This window comes from Macaca nemestrina, chromosome 14, assembly GCF_043159975.1.
Source record: "Macaca nemestrina isolate mMacNem1 chromosome 14, mMacNem.hap1, whole genome shotgun sequence".
In the NCBI taxonomy this organism is placed as follows: domain Eukaryota; kingdom Metazoa; phylum Chordata; class Mammalia; order Primates; family Cercopithecidae; genus Macaca; species Macaca nemestrina.
The window spans coordinates 35,208,877-35,232,639 of record NC_092138.1 but is presented as its reverse complement, the minus strand read 5'-3'; the positions used below and the strand labels follow the sequence as shown (position 1 = coordinate 35,232,639).

The window sequence follows — 23,763 nt, the reverse complement described above, 5'->3', positions numbered from 1 at the left end:
TTGAGATTAGCCAAACTTTTTCACAGTACTGGAACTTTGTTGTGTTATTATTACTCAAATTCATTGACAAAGAGTTATTATCTCCCTAGCAGAATTTTATTTCTAAGGCTATGTTTTGATAATGGTTTTAACATTCATCCTGGATGAGTGGCTAAGAATCTGGAAATGAAAATTAGGAATGTACTTATCCTCTTCTGCCAAAGAGTGTTTTCTTTTTCCCCCAGATTAGTAGTCACAGAGTAACCATGGATTATGGTTACCAAATTGGTACCAAATTTGGATTTCATATGGAGAACTTGGCCTTAGCTCAAACGCAGCAATTCACATTTAAATAAAATGAATATTTAGATGCTGTGCTCAAATTTAGATAAGATTATATTGTAGTGATTCTGGGGGAAATCAGTCTTAAGATCACATCTATTTGCAGTGGAATGAGGAATTTCCTTTGGAGAATAATTAGTAGAACTATTACTGCAAAGCTACCTAAGCCCTCTTATGTGATATAATCAGAGGCAATTGGCAAAAGAACATGAGTCAAAAATATCCCTCGGAGAGCCTGTACCCAGATCCAAAATACGGACATGCACTTTCTTATGAAGGGTTTCAGATGCATAAGACTTTTTTTTTTTTTTTTTTTTTTTTTTTTAAACAGGTTTCTAGGTAACAAGTCACTTGACTTCTCTGGGCCTCTTAAACTTCCCATATGAAAATAGACTAGATGAACCTGGAGAGACATTTTCTGCCTGACATGGAAGGTGAAAGTGAATAAATTAGCTGTATTTCCTAACACTCAGGAGGTAGGTGCAGAGCCCATAGCTCCCCCAGCTCCTCTGGATCTTATGCTTCAGCTTCTCTAACTCTTGGGTCAGAGGTGTGTTTAACTCTGTGGTAAATGGCACCAGAGGTTTGGAGGTGGTGAGAGACCAATGCAGATTCCAGTCTATCCTCATGGATTCCAGTTTGTCCTCGCTTCCTGCTCTCTACCTCCTGACCACTGGTCCTGTGAACTTCGGTTCCAGCACTAGACACAGAAACAGCAGCCTCCCATAGCTTGTATAACCAGCTCCCACAATTGCATACAGTCAAGTCTCTACAATAAAAATAAATCCCTTATGTCAATTTCTCTTAGTAGTTCTACTTCTTTGAACAAACCTTGACTGATTATATTTGGGTTGTTATGTTTTTAACAAAAAGTGCTACTGTGCATATTCATGTTCATATTTTCTGATACGCTTGTGCAAGAATTCCTCTACAATATATACCTGAGCTTACATATTGCTGGATTGTAGAATGTACAGTACTTAACTTTGTAAGATAATGACAAATTGTATTCCAGGGTGGTTGTGCCAATTTATGTTCACACCAGCATTGTTTAAGAGTTCCCCTTGAACTGTCTTTGGGAAAAATTAATATAGTGATATTTCTCTTTTAATTTTTTTTGGAGACAGGGTCTCACTATGTTGCTCAGGTTAGAGTCAAACTCCTAGGCTCAAGTGATTCTCCTACTTCAGCCTCCCAAGTAACTGGGACTACAGACATCCACCGCTGCACCCAGCAGTAATACTTAACTTTAGTTCATCTGAAGAGTATAATATGTTTACTCATCGTAATCTTAATTTGCATTTATATTCTCACTGTGAAGTAGAGAATCTTTTAATATTTTTATTCTTCATTCATATTTCCTCTTTTGCAAAATGACTATTCATGCCTCCCTTTTTTTGTGGCATTGCTTGTCATTTAATTATTGATAAACAGAAAGAGTTCTTCTTGCATTCTGGAAACAAATCCTTTAGTGTTATATGCAGTGGTGTGCTGAAGCTGGCTTGTGTAGTCAGAGAGATTTGTGTATCTCTTCCTAACTTCATGTTTAGCAACATCATGTTGGTGGCTTGAAATAAATTTTCCACCTTGAAAAGAATCATACCCAACAAATCATGGCTTTTTTCCTCTCTGCAACACCAGGTTTTTAAAACGTATTTTGGCGTACCACTAGTTATATATAGCAGATATCTACTACTGGCTTGTGGCTTGTCTACAAATTCTTGTTTGGAGTATTTTGAAAAACAGAAAGTCAACTTTGTTCATCTCTTCAGTTTTAGATAAGCTTTTTTGGAGTGTTTTGTGTTTTCAGTTTCAGATAAGGCTTTTTTTGGGTATGTGTTTTCTCTACCCCAGGAAACTAAAGACATTATCCTATAGATGTTTAAAATATCAGCTTTCACATCCAAGTCTTGGATGCATCTAGAATTGACTTATGTATCATGTTGGGTAGGAATCCAATTTCATTTATCCCCATATTCTCCCAGCACCACTTATTGACTAATTCTCCCTTTCTTCGTTATATACAATACCACCTCTGTTATATATGGTGTCCAAATATGTGTGGATCTGTTTCCAGAGTCTCTACTATTCCATTAATCCATTTGTATATTGCAGCATTAATACCACTCTCTTAATTAACTTTGTAATCAAAGTCCTCAAATAGGATAGAGTATACCTCCTACCTTATTCTTCTCCAAAAGAGTCTTTGTTATATTTTTGACCTTTGTTCATCCATATAAATTTTAGAATAAGCTTTTAGGTTCTTGGGAAAAAACACAGTGGGATTTGGCATTAAGTTACACTGAATCTGTAGGTCAAATTGGGAAAAACTGGTAACTTTACAACAGAAAGTCTTCCTTTTGAATGTCTTCTTTTATTTATTTCTATAGTAGATCTTCTTTGATGTTTATCAAATAGAGTTTTAGAATTTATTCCATATTGGTCTTCCATAACTTCATTAGATGTAATTTATACTTTTTTATTGTTATGGTATATTAGTCTTTTCTCATGCTGCTAATAAAAGACATACCAGAGACTGGGTAATTGATAAAGAACAAGAGGTTTAATGGACTCACAGTTCCACATGGCTGGTGGCGGCCTCACAATCATGGCAGAAGGCAAAGGAGGAGCAAAGTCATGTCTTACATGGCAGCAGGTAAGGAAAGCTTGTGTAGAGGAATTCCCCCTTATAAAACCATCAGACCTCGTGATATTTACTCTCACAAGAATAGCACAGAAAAGACCCACCCCCATGATTCAATTACCTCCCACTGAGTCCCTCCCAGAACGTGGGAATTATGGGAGCTACAGTTCAAGATGAGATTTGGGTGGGGACACAGCCAAACCTATCATATGGTAACCTGCTTTTTTATTTTTTAAATTTTCTGTTTGTTGCCAATGCTTAGAAATATATTTGGTTGTGCATATTGTTATTCTATTCAGCCATGTTGGTTAGCTTTGTTATTGTTATTATTATTTATTTTATTTCTTTTTGAGACAGAGTTTTGCTCTTCTTGCTCAGGCTGGAAGTGCAATAGCATAGTCTTGGTTCACTGCAACCCCTGCTTCCTGGGTTCAAGCGATTCTCCTGTCTCAGCCCCTCGAGTAGCTGGAATTACAGGCGAATGCTGCCACACCCGGCTAATTTTGTATTTTTAGTAGAGATGGGGTTTCTCCATGTTGGTCAGGCTGGTCTCGAACTCCTGACCTCAGGTGATCTGCCCTCCTTGGCCTCGCAAAGTGCTGGGATTACAGGCGTGAGACCCTGCATGGCCAGCTCTGTTATTATTACCAATAATTTGCCTGTAGATTTTGTGGGACTTTCTGTATAGAGAATTATATCTTTATGAATGAAGTATATTCCAATACGCCTACCTTTTATTGCTTTTCCCAATCTTTGTACTTTGTTGCTTCTTTTTCTTGTCTTAACGCACTTAGAAAATCCACTATAATGTTGAGTAGAAGTAAATAGGACTTCTAAGTCTTATTCATGATTTTGAAAAGTCTGCTTCTCATTATCTGCTGCATCTTTTGAGATTATCATATTTTTCCCCTTTAATCTGTTAATGCGGTGAATTATATATATGTGTATATATGTGTATATATAGTGTGTGTGTATATACACACATATACGTGTGTGTATAGATACATATGTATATATGTATGTATATATACACGTATATATGTGTGTATATACATGTGTATATATGTGTGTATATACATGTGTATATACATGTGTATATACATATGTATATATGTATATACAAGTATATACAACTATATATACATGTGTATACACATACATATGTATGTATATATGTGTGTATATACATATATGTGTATATATATGTGTATATATGTGTGTATATGTGTGTGTGTGTGTGTATATATATATTTTTGAGACGGAGTTTTGCTCTTTTTGCCTAGGCTGGAGTGCAATGGTGCGATCTCAGCTCGCTGCAACCTCCGCCTCCTGGATTCAAGCGGTTCTCCTGCCTCAGACTCCCAAGTAGCTGGGATTACAGGCGTGTACCACCACACCTGGCTAATCTTTGTACTTTTAGTGGAGAAAGGGTTTCACCGTGTTGGTCAGGCTGGTGTCAAACTCCTGACCTCAGGTGATTTACTTGCCTTGGCCTCCCAAAGTGCTGGGATTTCAGGTGTGAGCCACTGTGCCTAGTCAGTGAATTATATTTTTATATTTTCTTTTCTTTAGTATTATTATTATTATTATTATTTGAGACAGGGTTTTGCTCTGTTGCCCAGGCTGGAGGGCAGTGGTGCCATCTTGGCTCACTGTTGCCTTCACCTTCCAGGCTCAAGCAATTCTCCTACCTCAGCCTCCCAAGTAGCTGGGACTACAGGCATGTGCTACCATGCCTGGCTAATTTTTGTATTTTGGGGGAGGAGACGGGGTTTTACCATGTTGCCCAGGTTGGTCTCTAACTCTTGGGCTCAAGTAATTCACCCACCTTGGCCTCTCAAGGCACTGGGGCTACAGGTGTGAGCCACCATGCCTAGCCATATTTTATATTTCCTAATGTTTAACTGCCCTGGCATTTCTGGTTAATCTCAACTTTTTTGTGATGTATTATCTATTTGAAATAAACTCCTAATCTTGTTTCATTAGTATTTTATTTGAATTTGTAGCTATGTTTATGAGTGAGATTGGTCCAAAAGGTTTCTTTATTGTCCTGTCCTTATTTGGTTTTGCTATCAAGGTTACATTAATATCATTGAGTGAGTTGTGTCATAGTCCCTCTTTTTCAGTTTTATAGGACATTTTTAAAGATTGGAATGATCTCTTTCTTGAAACCTTGGTGTAAGTAATTTATAAACATATCTGGACTAATTATTTTCTTTGTGGGAAGATTTAAAAATATTTATTGCATTTCTTTGGTAGATATAAAACAATTCAGTTTCTCTATTTTTTAGTAAGTTTTCGTAAATCATAGTTTTCTAGGAATTTGCCCATTTCACCTAAGTTTTTGACTATGTGGCCTAAATGATTCAGAGTAGCTCATCTAAAAAAATCTTTGCCTTGTCTGTGATTAGGTCCCTTTTTATTCTAATATTGCTTATTTGTACGTTCTTTTTTTTTTTTCTCGCTCAATCTCAGCAGAGATTGTTCTGTTTATAAAATAAAACTTTTAATTTTGTGGATTTTTTTTTGTATCTTTTTTTTTACCTTTTTCTGAACCTCTGTTTTTATCTTTATTATCTACTTCCTCCTACTTTGATTGTTTTTCTATTTTTCCTCCTAATTTCTTGAGTTAAACACAAAACTCATTAATTTTTAACCTACCTTCTTCTCTAAAACAAGCTTTCAAATTAATAAATTGTCCTTAAAGAACGACTTTAACTGTTTTACAGAACGTGGTAGGTGATATTTTCATTATCATTCAGCTTTTTCATCAGTTTTTCTTTGACACATGAATTACCTACAAGTGTTTCCACATTTTTAAATATATAAGAACTTTTACAGATTTATCTTTTGTTATTGCCTCTAAATTACTTTGTGCACAGAGAATGAGGACTATGTTATAATTTCATGAGATTTGCCATATGGCCTAATAAATGGACAATTTTTGTAATTGTACTATGATGTTTGAGAAAAATAAGTGCATTTGCCAACTGTTGGATGCAGAATTTTTATCTAGTTAATTGTGTTGTTAATTGTGTTGTTCAGATCTTCCATATTGTTAATATCTTTGCTTTGGATGATCTATCGGTAATTGAGAGATACTGAAAGCTCTTATTGGCAATTTCTCTTTGGAGTTCAGTAAATATTTGCATTATGTATTTGAAACAATTTTTCTAGGTGTAAAACTTTGAAGTTATTATATCACTGACATTTGGAACCTTTATAAAAATCAAATAGTGGCCCCTCTCTAACTCTAATGATACTTATTTTCTTAAAGTCTATTTTGTGTGATTTTTAATACACACTTCAGTTTTTTTTGGTTACTGTATTCCTGTTACATCTTTCAACCATTTTGTGTCTTACGTTTTAAGTGTTTCTTTTGAAAGAGCATGTAGTTAGAGGTTTTTTGTTTGTCCCCCAATCTGTCTTTCACTGTAAAGTTTAGATTTATGTTGATTATAATTATTAATGTATCTAAACATTTTCTACCACCCCACTTTTAATTTTTATTTGTCCAAATTTTATTTTGCTTTTGCTTTCCCCCTCTTCCTTTATTGCTCTCTTCTTAGTTGATTGGGGTTGGGTTTTTGTTTGTAAGTTTGTTTTCTTTTTCCATTTTTCTCTCTTCTTTTTAGAAGTTATTTGAATTTTTGTTATCTGAAAATTGACTATAATGACTTAGAAAAATTGCACCGAATATTCTGTATCTGAATAAAAAATCTGCTGCAATGAATTTACATTCATGTGCTAGCAAAGACATTGAAATTGCATATAAGTCCAAATGAAAAGATGTAGAGTCCATTGCAGTCATAGCTGTTCTCTAATAAGCTCACATCTTGTGCTCCCATTACTTAAAGAGGCATAGATTGTCACTATTACTGTATTTTCCACATTATTAAAGTGAAAAGGCTTATTAAAGGACAGAAAATGCCGTAGAGAAAATAAGTGAACGTAAAAGATTCACTGCATGAACACCAGACATTTACTGTTGCGCTCACTCCTTTACCAGCTCACTCTTGCCTAATATAATGCAATTATTTCTCATCAAATGAAAGCACACTGGCTTTCCCTGACCCAAAATAAGGTCAAGAGTTCCTTTATCCATTTTTAGGTGATCTTCATTTCTCTTTTAGTTTAGTCACATTCACCCTTCAATAGATACCCTGTAGCTGAAATAGTGGGATATAGAGTTAATTCTTTTAGCACATAAACATGCAATGAAATATTATACAGCAGTAAAAATGGAGTACTATATGTAACAATATTGATATATCTTATAAACATAATATGAAGTAAAAAAGATAATTTGTAGGAGAATAGATACAGGACAATTCCATTTACGTAAGTCTGAAAGCACACCAGGGCAGAAGTGGGTCATGTAATTAATATAGCCTGTGTTCTGTTTGGCAAGCAGTGCACCTTGGTTTAGAGTTGTGTCCAACCCAAAGAAGAGGAGCTTTTTTTTCTAATTTGCACAGAGGCTCTGAATGGGCTTTCTATGACTCTGGGTATATGTAGAGGTATTGGTAATATTCTAATTCTTATATTTGGTGATGGGTTCATGACTTTTATTTTGTAATTTTGTTACCTCAGACCTACTAGTTTGCTTCCCTAGAGTCAGTTATTGTTGACAGTTGCTTGTATATGCATCCAAAGATACCCAGTGCTTTGGAAGCATAGATAAATGTGTATTTGTGCTTTTGTACAAAACACAGTAGAAGCATTCTATGACATTGTATTGGATCTTTTTTTTTCCTACTTAACACTATGTCTTAGAATTGTTCTGTGGTCACAAATATAGATATACCTCATTTCTAAAATGACTATGCAGCATTCCATCTATATTATGTGCCATAATTTATTTAACTTGTCTTCTGTTGATGAGACATTTCAGTTGTTTCCCATCTTTTGCTTTTACGAACAATGCTGCAATGAGCATTCCATTATGGGTATTTTTGCCCACACGTGTGATTATATCCATAGGATAAATTCCTAGGAGTAAGAGCGCTGGGCCAGATGGAATGTACTTTGACATATAGTACCAGATTGTTTTTAAAAGCTGTAACACCAATTTATTCCCTTGTTAACACAGGGAGTGCTCATTTCTCTCACAGAAATATCATACTTTGTTGTTGTTGTTCATTTGATAAGTTAAAAGGAATAGTCAATCACTGTGTTTATTTTCTATTAAGAAAAGAAGATTGATCATAAAAGTTATTTTAAAAATCTTCAGGGGTTCAAAGGAGGTAGAAACATCTGTTTGAGAATGAGAGGCAGGGAAATTCTCAGAGGAGGTAGCCTTTAAGCAGGCCCTGTAATAATATGTAGAACTATGACAGCTGAGATGAAGGCAGGTGGCAGAGTGTTCAAGGTGGAGAGTGTGGTATGTAAGGGCAGAGGGTGGGAAATTGTTTTACAAGTAACCTAGTTTGTCTAAAGCAGAGTGAGCACATCCTGAATAGTGACAAGAAGTGTACTAGGAATCAAAAGCTACCTAGTAGGCAGCAAACAATCACTTAAGTAGGGGCTTCTAGCCTTGATTCCCCATTACAACAGCTGGAAGGTTAAAAAATATATATTGATGTTAAGTCCCTCTCCAGACAGATTATATTAGAGTCTCCGGTAGGAGCTTTCTCCCCAGGGGACATTATTTGTAGCCAGGGCTGAGAATGACTGCATTAAGGACAAATGGACTAGGGAGTAAAAGGCTCAAAAGTGGGCTTACAGAAGATTTAGAGTTGTGGATCACATGCTGTTTACCTCTAAATTTATTTAATAATTTGAAATATGGGAAAAAAGATAATTCGTTCAAAATTTAATTTAGACAAATTTCCACTATAGTTTAAAATGATAACTATTCTATGTCTCAGAATAATTAATTTTGGCTGGGTGTGGTGGCTCATTCCTGTAATCCCAGCACTCTGGGAGGCCATGGCGGGTGGATCACTTGAGGTCAGGAGTTCGAGGCCAGCCTGGCCAATATGGTGAAACCCCGTCTCTACTAAAAGTAGAAAGCTGGGTGTGGTGACGGGCACCTGTAATCCCAGCTACTGGGAAGGCTGAGGCAGGATAATCACTTGAACCAGGGAGGTGGAGGTTGCAGTGAGCTGAGATGGCGCCACTTCAGCCTGGGCGAGAGAGCGGGACTCCATCTCAAATAATAATAATAATAATAATAATAATAATAATAATAATAATTTTTTCTTTCAGGGGATATGATCATTTACCAGGTGGGTGTAATTCACAGTGAAAACTGCTTACACATCAGTGATTTGACGCAGTGGTTTGACTGCCCCAGAATTCCCCTAGAATGAGATGGTTCTCAGAGCTTGGTGAAGCGTCGCCTTGACACTAGGTGGAGCCATGGACTGTGATTAGGTGAAAAACTGCCGCTCCAAAGAAACAGAGGTAGAATTTGAAGAGGGGAGGAGACTTGGAAAGCATGTGCGCTGGTGCCTCGTTTATATTTTACTTTTAAATTTCTCTTTTGTGTGTGCAAAATTGTCTTCTTCTCTTCTCTGCTCTTTTCTCCTTTCTTGTCTTTTATTTTCCTTTCTTTTTTTTTTCGGAGTTTTACTTTTGTTGCCCGGGCTGGAGTGCAATGGCGCCATCTCTGCTCACTGCAACCTCCGCCTCCCGGGTTCACGCGATTCTCCTGCCTCAGCCTCCCAAGTAACTGGAATTACAGGTACCCGCCACCCCACCTCGCTGTTTTGTATCTTTAGTGGAGATGGGGTTTCACCATGTTTGTCTTGCACTCCTGACCTCAGATGATCCGCCCACCTCGGCTTCCCAAAGTACTAGGATTAGAAGCTAGCACTTTGTGCCACTGGGCCTGGCCATTTTCTACTTTTCAAATAAGTTACACATTTATATAGTTCTAAGTTTACAAAGTAAAAATGCTGTACTGTCTGTGAAGTGGATATTCTCTCTGTATGCCTTCAGATCTACTCTCTACTTTGCCTTGAGCCCCAAGAGGCTCATCTCTAAGGATGTCCAGAGATCCAAGTGCAGAAGGAGAATGTGGTGAGGCTATTTATTCCCCCAGCGCCTTCCCTGCTGGGCTATGGAGGAACAGTGGCTGACTTCATCTGGGAAAGGGCTATGGCTTCTGTCCCGTATCCCCTTCTATACCTATAGCGCTCTCTCTCTGGATTCAAGTAACCACTTACTCCCCTTCTTCATCCTTAGAACTTAGGTATAATGATGATTCCCCTCTGTAGGTTGCCCACTGGCAAGTGTCAGCCTCCTTTGTTGGGTTCCTTAGCCCTGTCCACAACTTTGTAAATAATTCTGTCACTCAACTGTCTTCGATGATGCCTTTTGAATATGCCATGTATTTCCTGCTGAGATCCTAACTGGTACATTCTCCTTCCTCTCTTCTCTGTCTCACGCCAATTCAGTTCTCCTCCTGAAGCAACCAATTTTAGAAGTTTCCTATATTTATGTAATATGAGCATAAAGGAATGTATCTATTCCTTTATCCTTACTTATGCAAATTGTAGTATATTATATGTCCTGTTCTGCACTGTAGTTGTTTTTTTATCCCCCATAATAGTATATCCTAGGGATCATTCTATAGCAGTATATAGGGGTCTTTCTTAATACCTTTTTTTTTTTTCAGGTTTAGAGCAGAAATTTAATAGGTGAAAGAACAAGAATAGCTGTCTGCTACAGAGAGGGATCCTGGGAAAATAGGTTGCCAGTTCACAGTTTGGATACAGAGGCTTTTATAAGAAACTGATGGGGGCTGGTCATCTCATTTGCATAAGGTGTGCATTTCTGGTAATTCTACCCCGTCCTCCCAGTGTGGATGCAGGCTCTTAGCTTGAGTTACTCCATGTTGCTTTGTTTCCCTTACTGCACATGTGTCAGGGGACAGAATTTTCCATTGTAGGTATGTCTGGGCAAGTCTCCTGTGTAGTCTTTCTAATCTCTGCAGCTGAGGGGATGTCTTAGGCAAGCCCCCTTGTCTCTTGAGCAACTTCCCTTATCTGTGCCTGCAACTTGATTTTTCAGGCTGTTATTTTGTTTGAAATAATTTAATCTTATTACTTTTTATGGCTGCATTATATTCCATTTTATAGGTGTACACTTTTTAGCCAGCCTCCTATCAACAGACATTTAGGTTGTTTCCAGTCACTTACTATTACAAATGTTGCTTTAAGGAATAACCTTGTATGTAGGTTATTTCTCCTTCTTTTATGTATGAGGAAAATGAAACAGAGATTAAGTTGTCTAAAGTCAGTCATTGGCAGAGTCTATGGTATTATAGTCATCAGTTAGTAGGGTGAGACTTGAGTGACCGGTATAGTCTTCATTATGGACTGGAGTGATCTGAATCTTGCTGAGGGACCCCCACAAAATTTACTGCTCATTTCTACTCTTCTTAAATTTTTACCCTTATACATTTATTTCCTAGCATCATGATTAAAAGCATGGATTGCATAGCCACAACACTAGGTTGTATTTTCCACTCTATTATTTATTAGCTGTTGACATTGGACAAGTCACAGCCTTTCAGTGCCTCACTTTCCTCATATATAAAATAGTTCCTCATGGTGTTGCTAAGGGCATTAAGTGCCTGCCACATGTTAAGGGCCATGTAAGCACTGACTCTTATTAGTAGTGCTGTCATCATTCTTTTGGCTTGTGACTGTGCCCCATTATTAACATTAAAACACAGCCTGAGCGCTATCTCCTATTTCATCAATAGTTTACCTTTTATGTAAGTGAGATCATCAGATCACTTCTTGATAGGAAATTAGGGCAGATAATTAGGGATATGTGATGTCCCTTGATATGTGAAATGGGACCTAAATGAGAAGGGAGTTTCTGAAGATAACTTTACCCACTTCACAATTTTATTCTGATATTCCTATTCACATGTACTTAAAACAGTGAGACCCAGAAATAATTCCTGAACTAGATTCACTGTCCAAACCCCTCCACCATTCACCATCCTTGACCAACAAAACCAAACCCCGTCTTCCTCTCACAAGCCCACATCACATTCAGGTGGATCAATTAACACATCTCAGAATCATCCTTGACTAATCTCTTCCACATCATTCACGTCAAATTTGTTATCAAGCCCTGTAAATTATTTCTTCTTAATAGTTTTCAACTTCATCCCCATCCCTTTTTCTCTGTGTCCTTTGAGATTGCCTTAAATCAGACTCTTATATTTCTGTGGGCCATTGCAGAACTTTGGTTAGTCTTTTCCCATTCTCCTTCCCCTCCCTCTCTTCCTCTCCTTGCTCTGCAAATATGTATTGAGTGGCTGTTATTTATCAGGCCTTGAACTGGCACAGGGATGCAAAAGTGAGTAAGACAGAGGGATCCTAAAACCAACTGCAACCTTAACGTAATCCTAATCCTCAATTCATGAAATTTTTGCTCCAAAGAGAGTCAGATATTAAACATACAGTTATACAAATAATTGGTTTAGGATAACAGGAATCTCTGTTTTCTGCTGTAGGGTGTCCCTGAAACAAAGAGATTGTTAGCTCAGGCTTTATGTCTGGGTAGTGAGGGCTTCCTAGTCTTAAAAATGCATCACAACTTTTGCTTTAGAAAGTCTCTGTGATGGTAAGAACTGGAGTTTGGAGGGGAAGAGGAAAGGAAGTGGCCTGACCCTAAGGAAAAGGAGAATGCCTGAGACTGTCCTGGACAGGGAATTGGGGGACAGGTTTGCAGTATGTTCTATAAGGCTTTGGGATGTTATCACACTGTTGCATAGTTTTCCAAAGACTATGACACTTGCAGTGGGAGAGGCATAGGTAGATGTCTGTGGTGGCCTGACCTGAGTGCTCTGGCCCCCAAAGCAGTGGCAAGCATTCCTTGTGGAGGACCTGTGGTCAAAAAGAGAGAGCTTTGTGGGAGCATCTCTGCAGTGTGCCAAGGGCAGTAGGGCCTACCAAATTCCAAAGGACCAGCCCAATGACCTGAAGGACCAAAGACCAGGTCCTCCTCCCTTTTCATGGGGCTGTGTAAGCCCCAGGGCCCTAGTTGGCCTGCCACTGGGTGAGTGTGGTGGGGGGTAACAATTACAGTTACCTCTGTGTAAAACATTTAAAAATGGTGGCTCCACATGAACCTTATTCCATAAGCTATTTCTATATGGCTAGTCAATTTCTATTCTTTTCTTTTTAAAATAAACCAAAAAAAATTTTTTTTTTCTAAGTCACAAATTAGTTGTGTTATCATGTACATCACACATCCCCTCTGGGACTCCGTTTCCTTATCTGTGAAATGTGAGGGATGATGTTGGATTTCTGTTCCAGCTCTCCTATCCCAAGGTTTTATGTTGTCTCATCCAGAGAACAGAATAGTTAATACAGTGACTTGAGTTTCTTTCTTTGCTTTAATCATGTTGATTACACTCCCAGCAAAGAAAATGAAAGCTGATGATATCTATCTACATCACCAAGTATCAGAGTTTGCATAATTCATGCTAATTTCTGTAAACTCTCACTGTATATGAAACATGCAGTTAGCAGTAAAGATGAAGCAAGAAATGCTGTATCAAGAGCACATGACCTGTCTTTGTTTGAGGCAGATCATGTGAAATTGATACCGAGATGACTTTCTCACCTGTGACTGGTGACATTGGAAGGAGGGGGAAGGAAATTTTTTGACTTAAGAGACTCTTTATGCTAAATGAACAGGAAAACTCCCCTTCCTCCCTTTAGTAACATGAACAGAATCTTACTTGTCACCAGGCCCGTCCAGATGGGGAGTGAACAAGGCTTCATTGGCAAATACCCAGCTTCTTCCATGGACCTAAGGGGGTTGTTAGAGAATATGCTTTATTGAATGTGGCATTTAATTACAGAAGTGGGGGTTTTGAGGGAGGAGGGTGAGTAGGAGGAATCATTGTAATTTTTCAACTGGAGAAATAGATTGCTGGATGAGACAGTCAAGTATATTAGAGATATGGAATCTGGAGACAGACTGCTGGACTCTTAGCCTGGCTTTGCAACTTACAAGCTCTGTGACTTTGGGCAAATTACTCTCTGTGCTTTATATGTAAACTGGGGACAATAATGGTATCTAGCTCATAGGAGGATTATGTTATAAAGATTAAATAAGTTAGTATTTATAAAGCACATAGAATAGTGCCTGACACATGGTAAGAACTTTATAAAAAGTGTTTGTTGTTGTTGCTGTTATTTTTACATGCCAAGGCACACATATTGACTCAAACTTTGACATTTAAATCAAACTTCAGAACTCAGCTTTAAAGCAGTTCCATACCTATGGTAATAAATTCATCTGCCTATTATGTGGTTATTAGAGTTAGTTAGATCACTGCAGATTTCTTCTGAGAACCAGGTGAAGAGGTTAAGAAAGAGGATCTATGTAAGAAGGAAAATGTTGTGGACAGCCAGAAGAAATGTCTTATAACTGGTATTGTAAGTAATAAATTTTTCAGCCAATCTTTTTCAAAAAAATGTTACTGAATTACTTGATAAATCATGTTCTGGGGTTTCTCTAACTTCCCCAGGTAGATTGGTATAGGTGTGTGTCCACCAGTATCAAGTGCTTTCAGCTTTCCTCCAAGATGTAGAAACATCAAACGAGTGCATCAAAACCTTTCAACCTATTTTTAAAAATCTAGTCATGTGACAGATTATGAAATGTGAACTCTCATTCATTTAAAGTAATTACCAATTTTTACATATATCCTTAATTTTTATTTTGACGTGTAAGATTTCTGGATTTTTTACTTATCTTGTTCCACTGGTCCACAGAGTATAAGAGTATAGCTTGCATTTGGTTCACCTGGTGAATATATGAACACAGCTTTTCATGTGTTGATTTCCTCTATGATTTGAAAAACTATAGCAAGATTATTTGTAAGGTTGTGCCTAGTTGGTGACATTTGGAGGGATCCTTCTTTTTTGAACTCTCTCATGCTTTCTAAATTTTTCAAAAATGAATATGCATTTTAAACAATTGAAATCTGAAAAAAATTAATGTTTGCTATTTGGCTTATATTCTTTTTCTTTTGATTTGTTTGTTTTGGCTTATTTTCTTTAAAAAGGAAAATAAATTAATTAACTTGACTGCCTTCAAGAAATAACCCAGGGAATAAATACATGAAGTCAGTATTTTTTTTTATTCCCTTAAAAAGAAGAAATTTTGCAATTACCCAATTCTGTTTTTTGGTTTTTTGTTTTTGTTTTTGTTTTTTTCCCTACACAGGGTTTCACTCTGTTGCCCAGGCTAGAGTGTAGTAGTGTGATCATGGCTCACTGCAGCCTCAACCACCCAGGCTCAAGCAATCTTCCCACCTCAGCCTTCTGAGTAGCAGGGACTACAGGTGTGCACCACCATGCCAGCTAATTTTTACCTTTTTAGAGATGAGGGTCTCACTGTGTTGTCCAGGCCGGTCTTGAACCGTTGGGCTCAAGTGATCCTCCTGCCTCGGCCTCCCAAAGTGCTGTGGGTGATGACAAGCATGAGTCATCATACCTGGCCCCAATTCTTGACTCTAGCACAGGCCCTTGGGTGGTCATCAGTGTTAAATTTCATGATGTGTCAGAAAGACCTTATCTCTGTTCTTTTTGCATATGATTCCACATCACTCTGAATAGATCTGGTCCTAGATAAGCAGACAATCTCTTAGATGAAAAGATCCAAGATACTAGGCCTAAAGTGCTGTCAAACAGCTTCCCAACTGTTTGCTATACTGGACCTGAGGTTATGGAGATCTGGGATTAAATTCTTCAAAGAGAAAAATGGAAATTTGGAAATTTGGGTATTTTACTATACTCTGTTTTCTCTATGTGTGGATGTATTTAATTTAGGCTTTACTTTTTCTCTCTGTGTGAATATGTTTAACTTATGTTTTGTTTTGAATGACATTTCATCCTGAAGTCACGTGATAACATGCAGTATTCAAGATTCTCAGTTCCCCTTACTGCAAAACCACAGTTGCATCATTAGAAACTGACCTAAATGAGAACAAGGTGACGTAAGAAGACAAAATCTGGATTAAGGTTTTGAAAGATATTAGCAAGTTTCTCAGAGGAATCTCTTTTACAGTCCCAAAGTGAAATTCTGGATTTTAGCCAAGGATTATTAGCACCTTGCACTTCCTTATTTTATCAAGGCCCTTGACAGGTGAAAACTCCCTGCAAATCCAATGCCTACTACATTTCACACAGCATCCCACAGTCCCAGAGAGGTGCAAGTGGCTAAGTCTTGATCCCAACTCCTGGAAGCTTACAGTCTTGTCAGAGAGACAGTTACATGGAAACAACTGAAGAATTCTTGAAAAGCAGATCAGGGCTGGGCACTGTGGCTCATGCCTATACTCCCAGCATTTTGGGAGGCTGAGGTGGAAGGATTGCTTGAGTCCAGGAGTTCAAGGCCAGTCTGGGCAATATAGTGAGACCTTGTCTCAAAAAAAGAAAAAAAGAAAAGCAATCAAATTAGCCCCATTTAAAAGATTGTATCAAGGTGCCTATACATTTGGGTTTCCAAATTCAGCCTAAAACAAAAACTGTATCACTCTACCCACAGTACTGCTGACGCCAAACGTATTTTGTTTTTCCACACCAACAATTAGTTCTCCAGCTCTCCAGACACCAGCTGGATGTCCTTCAATTCAATTCACTCACTTCTGACACTGTCTACCTGGGATCAGCATCAGACCCCACAGGTGAAGGGCTCTGTTCCACCAGACTTCTCCCACTTCAGATGTCAGTCACAAATGGTGAGTCCCAGGTTACTCACGCTTCTGTTAAACTTGGCTACAAATTGGGCATTCCCAAGACCCCCTCCTTACATTCAATAATTTGCTATAATGGCTCATAGAACTCAGATGCTTTAACTTACATGTACTGGTTTATTGTAAAGGATACAGATGAACAACCAGATGAACAAGTACACAGAGCAAGCTCCGGAAGGGCCCCCACTCCTCTTGGAGTTGGGGTGCACCGCCCTCCTGGCATGTGGATGTGTTCACCAACCCAGAAGTTCTCCAAGTCTCGTTCATAGTTTAGGGATTTTTATGGGTGAACTCAGAGCAAGAACGCACTCACCACCGAGAGGATGGCACTAAGGCATTCATGAGGGATCTACTCCTATGATCCAAACACCTCACACCCAGGCCCCACCTCACACATGGGGGATTACACCTCAACATGAGATTTGGAGGGGACAAACATCCAAACCACATCACCAGGCAACTTGTTAGAATTGCAGAATCTTGGGCCCCATCCGAGACCTACTGAATCAGTACCTGCATGTTAATGAGATCTCTAGGTGTATCATGTTGCATATCAAAGTTTGAGTAGCGCTTGTTTAGGTGACACCTGATAAGAAGCAAAGGTTTGCTTTGAAGCATATTCCTTAGTTATTGCTGAACACTATATTTCCCTTTATGCTTTCATAGATCTACTATCAGTTGTGCCTCAGTTATATTAACTACAACTCTCAGTTATGAAAAACAGAGACATGAGAAGAATTTAACTTGCCCATAACAACTGGCAAATTAAAACAGAAGGAAGAGAATGCAGAATTCAGACTCCTGCCTCCCTTTTCTTTTCTCTCCATCTTTTTTCTTACGACCCAGTCTTGTTTAACTTGAATCTCCACCTGGGAGTTGTAGCATTCCTAGTCTAGCAATCACTAAGGTTGGAAAAAGGAATGACCAAGAAGTCTTCAGCCTGGAGATAGTGACTGAAAAATCACCCTGGGGCAGCTGGAAAATAAAAAGAAATAACCCTAAAAAAGATGCTAGGAGGAAAGAAAGGTAATCCCATCTCTACCTGTCCTACCTTCACTTTCACCTTTTCTGCTTCTTTTCTTTTGCCCATTCACTGTACCATTCAGTTATATAATGTATACATTGAACACCTACTGTCTGTCAGGCACTGATATCTGCATTTTCCTAGTAACTACAGGACTTTCTACACACTTTCTGATCTCCCATGAGACCCTGACCCTTTTCCAAAGCCGGTAAAAGCCACTATCTTTTCTGTTTTCAGTCTTCTCCCACTGTGGCCCCAGGTGGCTCATCAGAACAGCAGGAACAGTTGAATCTGGAAGGCTTTAGGGTTTCTGTTATCTGCTCACTCCACATGTGGGATTCTCTGATTCTTTTTCTCTAAAAGGGATATTAAGGGGGAAAATATCCAGGTTCAACTGGGGTTTTAGCACCTGTGGAAAATAATTATTGAACTTGACTGAAGGGCTGGCTCTGATTTTGTTGGGTCACTAAGGTCAGAGCTCAGTTGAATCCCTAAAACCATCGAGTAATTTCCCTCAAAAGAAGATCAGGTTGAAGAGTAATTTTGAGGTACACAAAGGGAACCTTTGTGGGAGGGAAAACAGAAGAGAAATAACACCATTACCCCAATCTATTTATGATAAATCAGCATAGAAAACCCATAATGTTGTATCATCAGTCGATGATAGAGAAGCATGTTGCCACAAAACAAGGATGATAAAGGAAAGATATAAAGGGGAGATATAGTGGTGTCTGTTTTGGCTTTTAAATCAAATTCCACAATAGGACTACACAAGAACCAATTTGAATGCTTACCACAAATTGATATCTCTGCTTACATATTCTCTTTTTACCTCTTTCCTACTGGTATCTGATTCTTTTAACAGCGTACATACAGCGGCCAGGCACTTTGGGAGGCTGGGGCAGGTGTATTGCTTGAGCCCAGGAGTTTGAGACCAGCCTGGGCAACATGGTGAAACCCCATCTCTATTTCCTTAAAAAATTAAAAAGTAAAAAGTAAAAAATAAATTTTAGAAAGTGTATGTACAGTGTCAGGGAGGGGGAAATTTAAGGAAGGAAGAAACATGCAAATATTGAGGTTCTACCGTAGTGCCATCAGAAGCAACTTTAATCTTTCAAATGTCTTACCCAAAGTTACATAGCAACCATTGGAAAGAAATCTAATCTAGACCTCCAAGTTTCCCCTATTTCTTTAAATAAGGGAAAGTCTTTAGTAATTAAATACCACTTTAAGCAGGCCTGCAGGTTACTTGAGTTAAAAAAAAAAAAGAGGAAAGAAAGAATTTGTAGTTAATTGATAGGTGGACAACACATTGACGGTCAAGTGGTTCAATACACCTTAGAAGGAACCCATGGTTAAGACTTTGTAACTGAAAGTGAAGCAATGGGCCAGGTGTGGTAGCTCACTCTTATAATCCCAGCACTTAGGGAGGCCGAGGTGGGCGGATCACCTGAGGTCGGGAGTTTGAGATCAGCCTGGCTAACATGGTGAAACCCCATCTCTACTAAATATACAGAATTAGCTGGGTGTAGTGGCACACACCTGTAAGTCCAGCTACCTGGGAAGCTGAGGCAGGAGAATGGCTTGAACCTGGGAGGTGGAGGTTGCAATGAGCCACGATTGCGCCACTGCACTCCAGCCTGGGCGGCAGTGAGACTTTGTCTCAAAGAAGAAAAAAAAAAAAAGGAAAGAAAGAAAGTGAAGCAGTATTAGTGTTTGTCAAAGCGTGATCTGTGCATTCGTGCCCATCCACAAACTGTTGTTCCTGGTCTGCAAAGGAACTGAGTGTAGAAACTTTAGAGCAATTTCATGGAATAATTTTAAATCTATTGAATCTAATGGTTAAAAAGATTAAGCCTTCTATTTGTAATATATTTACTTATTTAATTTTTCTGCTAAATTATTTTTTTATAGCTTATAAAAGTATTGGTCTGTGAGGGATCGGAGATTGAAAAAAACAAAGTAACAACGATTCTTTACCACAGTCCGTTTGAGAAGTAGAAGTCTAGATTGTGCTTTCAGGTGGTGGCTTTTAGGGCTTTGTCATTGTGCAACACTAGGGGGCACCATCTGCATGGTTGTGTAACACAGCCGCCCTATTTTCTTATGACCAGTGCTAGATAAGAGGGCTGTGAATTATCCAACAGTAGACCGCAGACGTGCCTTCATATGTACACATGATTTTGGATGGGTGGGGATATTTTGTAAACTTAAACTGTTGAGCCCAGATATGTAAAACAACTTGTGTTTGAAATGTCAGATTTGTATTAACCTGTTAGGCAACTTTTTGATTCCTCAGGACAGAGAGATATCACCCCTTCTACTCCCATTGACCAATAAAGTTTAGCTAGTTTTGCCAAAGTTTGACAGAAACTGCCTTTTACCATTTCATTTTCCTTTGTGGCAGTTTTGTAAGTGGAGAGGAAGTGTTTGAATCTGAGCCCCCTGCAGCTCCGGTTTGAGTTGCAGCTTGAGGTCAGTGTTCTTTGATAGGCAATCACGTATGTTTGCTTAGAAACAGTAAGCATCTCTCCCAGTACATTTTTCTTCTTAATTATGTTTTGATTAGATGAATCCTAAAATACATTTTTCTTGGTGGTATGATGTAAAGAACTTTGGAGTTATATCAGCCTGTATTTGGACCCCAGGACCGTTATAATACCTGGCTGTGTTACTTGGGAGATAGGACTCTCAGCTTTCATTTCTCATCGATAAAATGGGGATAATCCTGCCTATCTTGCCAAGGTGTTGTAAGGGGTTAAGTAAAATAATTCATGCAAAGTACCCCCTATAGTACTTAGCATAGCACACTTCCATATGTGTTAATTTCTTCTTGACTTTTATTTGGGCAATAGGCCCAAGAAAGCTTAGGGGAAGGATGAATGATAAATAAGTAAGGCAAAGAAAGGAATGAAAGAACATAGCCTTGGATTGGCAATCTGCAGTCCATTAAAGTCAGCTGGTTCAGGGCATTGTACCTCAGCATGTGAACTAATTTGCATTTTTAATGCCCATCAGCCTGATATCATGGGAGTGTGCCCAACCAATTTGGGAAGATCATTCAAACCATCCACAAGGACCATGTATAACAGAGGTGTCCAGATTTCACCAGCCTTCAAGGGGCCACACTTCTAATTAATGCCCAAACAACTTTCAGCTGAATTCATCCCCTTATGTAACTGCAAGAACGTTAGTCTCTGACTTTGCCAAAGAATTTCTGGAAATTCCCAGAAATTCTTACCATCTACTAACAGAGCCCCATTAAGAGTCCAAAACAGAGAACAAGACTAACATTTAACAAAATTTTACTGAAAGAGATGTGGGAAAGAGATTTTACTGAAAGAAAATCATGGGAAGAAATAACAAGGCAGAAAAGAAAAATATCAGGTTGGGCAAGGTGGCTCACGCCTGTAATCCCAGCACTTTGGGAGGCTGAGACAAGTGGATCACGAGGTCAGGAGATCGAGACCATCCTGGCTAACACGGTGAAACCCCGTCTCTACCAAAAATACAAAAAAAAATTAGCCAGGCGTAGTGGCGGGCGCCTGTAGTCCCAGTTACTCGGGAGGCTGGGGCAAGAGAATGGCGTGAACCCGGGAGCCGGAGCTTGCAGTGAGCTGAGATTGCACTACTGCACTCCAGACTGGGCGAGACTCCGTCTCAAAAAAAAAAAAAAAAGAAAACAAAAGAAAAATATCAAACTGGGCCCTCTAGAACATCCCTTACCTTTATCTCATAAGAGGAGTATCTCCCCTTTATTCCCTGTCCCTCTACCTTGTGGTAGGGACCAATCTTCCTACAGATAACAGATAACAAGAGTCCATTGACCATGGCTCCCCTTCCCAGACCCCAAGGAAAACAGTCTCAGGGCTGCTCAGTAAATATTTGTTGAATTAATGAATGGTCTTAACCTTCCCATTCCAGATTAAGATCTTGGCTTTATATTTATGTGATTGTTAAAATTTTTATTTAGATTTTTTTCCCCTCAAACAATCAGTTTCAAATGTAAATTTTGAATCTCCCTTCTGTTATACACTTAAAGGTCTGTTAAGGGGTAAAAAAAATTACCTTCCAGATAGGTAAATTTTTTAATTTGGCAACTTGGAAATAGTAGCTTTTCTCTGTCCTTGCACCCAACTTCTTAATTTTAACAATTAAGATTTTATGGGCCCAGTGCCCCCAACCTAAGCTGGTGCACCTCATTACATAGGGCATTTACTATTGAGAGCATATTTCTGAGAATCCCAAGATTTTCACTTTTGCATAAAGGCTGACTGAGTAGACTCTGTTATCCCATAATATAGCTTTTAAAACAAATTATTATACTAGTAGCTAATTGCTCATTAAGATCTGGCTTTATGGGCTAGGCGCAGTGGCTCATGCCTGTAATCCCAGCACTTTGGGAGGGCGAGGCAGGTGGATCACTTGAGGTCAGGAATTTGAGACCAGCCTGGTCAACATTGTGAAACCCCATCTCTACTGAAAATACAAAAATTATCTGGGCATGGTGGTGGATATCTTTATCCCAGATACTTGGGAGGCTAAGGCAAGAAAATCGCTTGATCCTGGGAGGTGGAGGTTGCAGTGAGCCGAGATCGTGCCACTGCACTCCAGCCTGGGCAACACAGTGAGACTCTGTCTCAAAAAAAAAAAAAAATAAAGAAAGAAAGAAAAGAAAAGAAAAAAATGATCTAGCTATATTGCTATATACTAACTGTTACAGGCTCTGTAGTTCCTCTCAATAACACTGCCAGGTAAGGTTCATTGTTTTATATATGAGGAAACTAAGGTTCAAAGAGAGAGACTTGTCTGTAGTCATGCACGGTTAATAGCAGAGCTGGATTCAACTCATGCAAGCTACCTATACATCTCAGGTCAAGTGGGAAACGGTTACATTAGACTCAAGTAGGAAACTTTATGAAATTGCTCCCCACTTCCTGCTTCTCCATGATATTCTGATATGTACCCCAAATGGCTGTGAATCTTTGCAGAAGTTAGTGGTTGTTACTGACGGGAGAGTGAGGAATTATCCTTCAGTGTTTTGGGGGTGGTAAAAAGTCTGAGAACCACCACAACATGTTACTTCTTCCATCTGCCTGCTGCTGCTTGAGGCTTCAAAAGAAAGTTTTGAGAAATTCCAGCTGTTTGCTCTTACCAATATAGCCCAGGGTGACTCTTACTTAATTCTGTATATGAGTTGCAGAAAATATAGAACCCTATAGAAAAAATACATGGCACTTGGCTGAGATGTTCTGTTTGACTTCCCTCCAGTCCTTATAAGATCACTTTTCCCTCCCTTGATTGTTTTCCCCTGTTGACCAAACCAGCAGGTCCTAGCTGCTCCTCTCAGTGACTAAAGCTGTCAGCACCATTACTAGGGTTAAGGCCCTGCCTTGGGCTGTCCCGGCCACACACATATTCCAGCTGCTTTGCCTGTTTTAGTCATCCTGTGGTATCTCTTCTTGTTATATAGGGTATCACCTATGTAAAAGATGAGAGAGAGAGAGAGGGCTTCCGTGATCTGCAAACCCTTTGACGACAAGGCTGATGTTTTACTATCTCTCTATCTTGGTGCCTAGTACGGTGCTTAGTACCAAATGAATGATAAAATACATGAAAAAGAACAGGATGGTCTCCTCATGATTGCACTTTCTCAGGATAGGCCTGGAGCCTATCTCCATTTCCATAGAAATGGCCCTTTCCCCCAAGTTCTGGTACATGGCCCTGGTTGAGCTAATAAATAGCAACAAAAAAACTTACAGTCTAAAAATGCTTTGAGCCCTAAAATAAATCATCTCCGAAAGTGAAGTGTTGAGGTAGAAAGGTGGAGAAAATGGGGGAAGTGCATGTGCAGGGAAAGGGCAGGGACTTCCCAGCTGGCCTCCTATCATGCTCAGATGCAATCACACTTTGCTTACAGTGACTTGTCCTGTCTGGAGGCAATTCTTTGAGGCAAAACTATGCCTTAAAGCCTTAAAGCCCAGCCCAGAATTTCGCGTCAGCCCTTATCTAGTCCTGACATTATCCACCAGA

At 38.9% G+C, this 23,763-nt stretch overlaps 2 long non-coding RNA genes across 9 annotated transcripts in view; both read left to right on the top strand.

Moving 5' to 3' along the window:
* LOC105491853 (uncharacterized) overlaps positions 1-23,763 on the top strand; it is a 177,329-nt gene that overhangs the window by 12,491 nt on the left and 141,075 nt on the right. For all 8 annotated transcript variants that reach the window (XR_011612979.1, XR_011612983.1, XR_011612978.1 and 5 more), the window contains exon 2: positions 653-797. This is a non-coding gene — a long non-coding RNA (uncharacterized lncRNA). The remainder of the gene's footprint in view (positions 1-652; positions 798-23,763) is intronic.
* Positions 9,111-22,475, top strand: LOC105491851 (uncharacterized). Its single transcript, XR_011612984.1, has 2 exons — positions 9,111-10,737; positions 16,545-22,475. It is a non-coding gene; the product is annotated as an uncharacterized lncRNA (long non-coding RNA).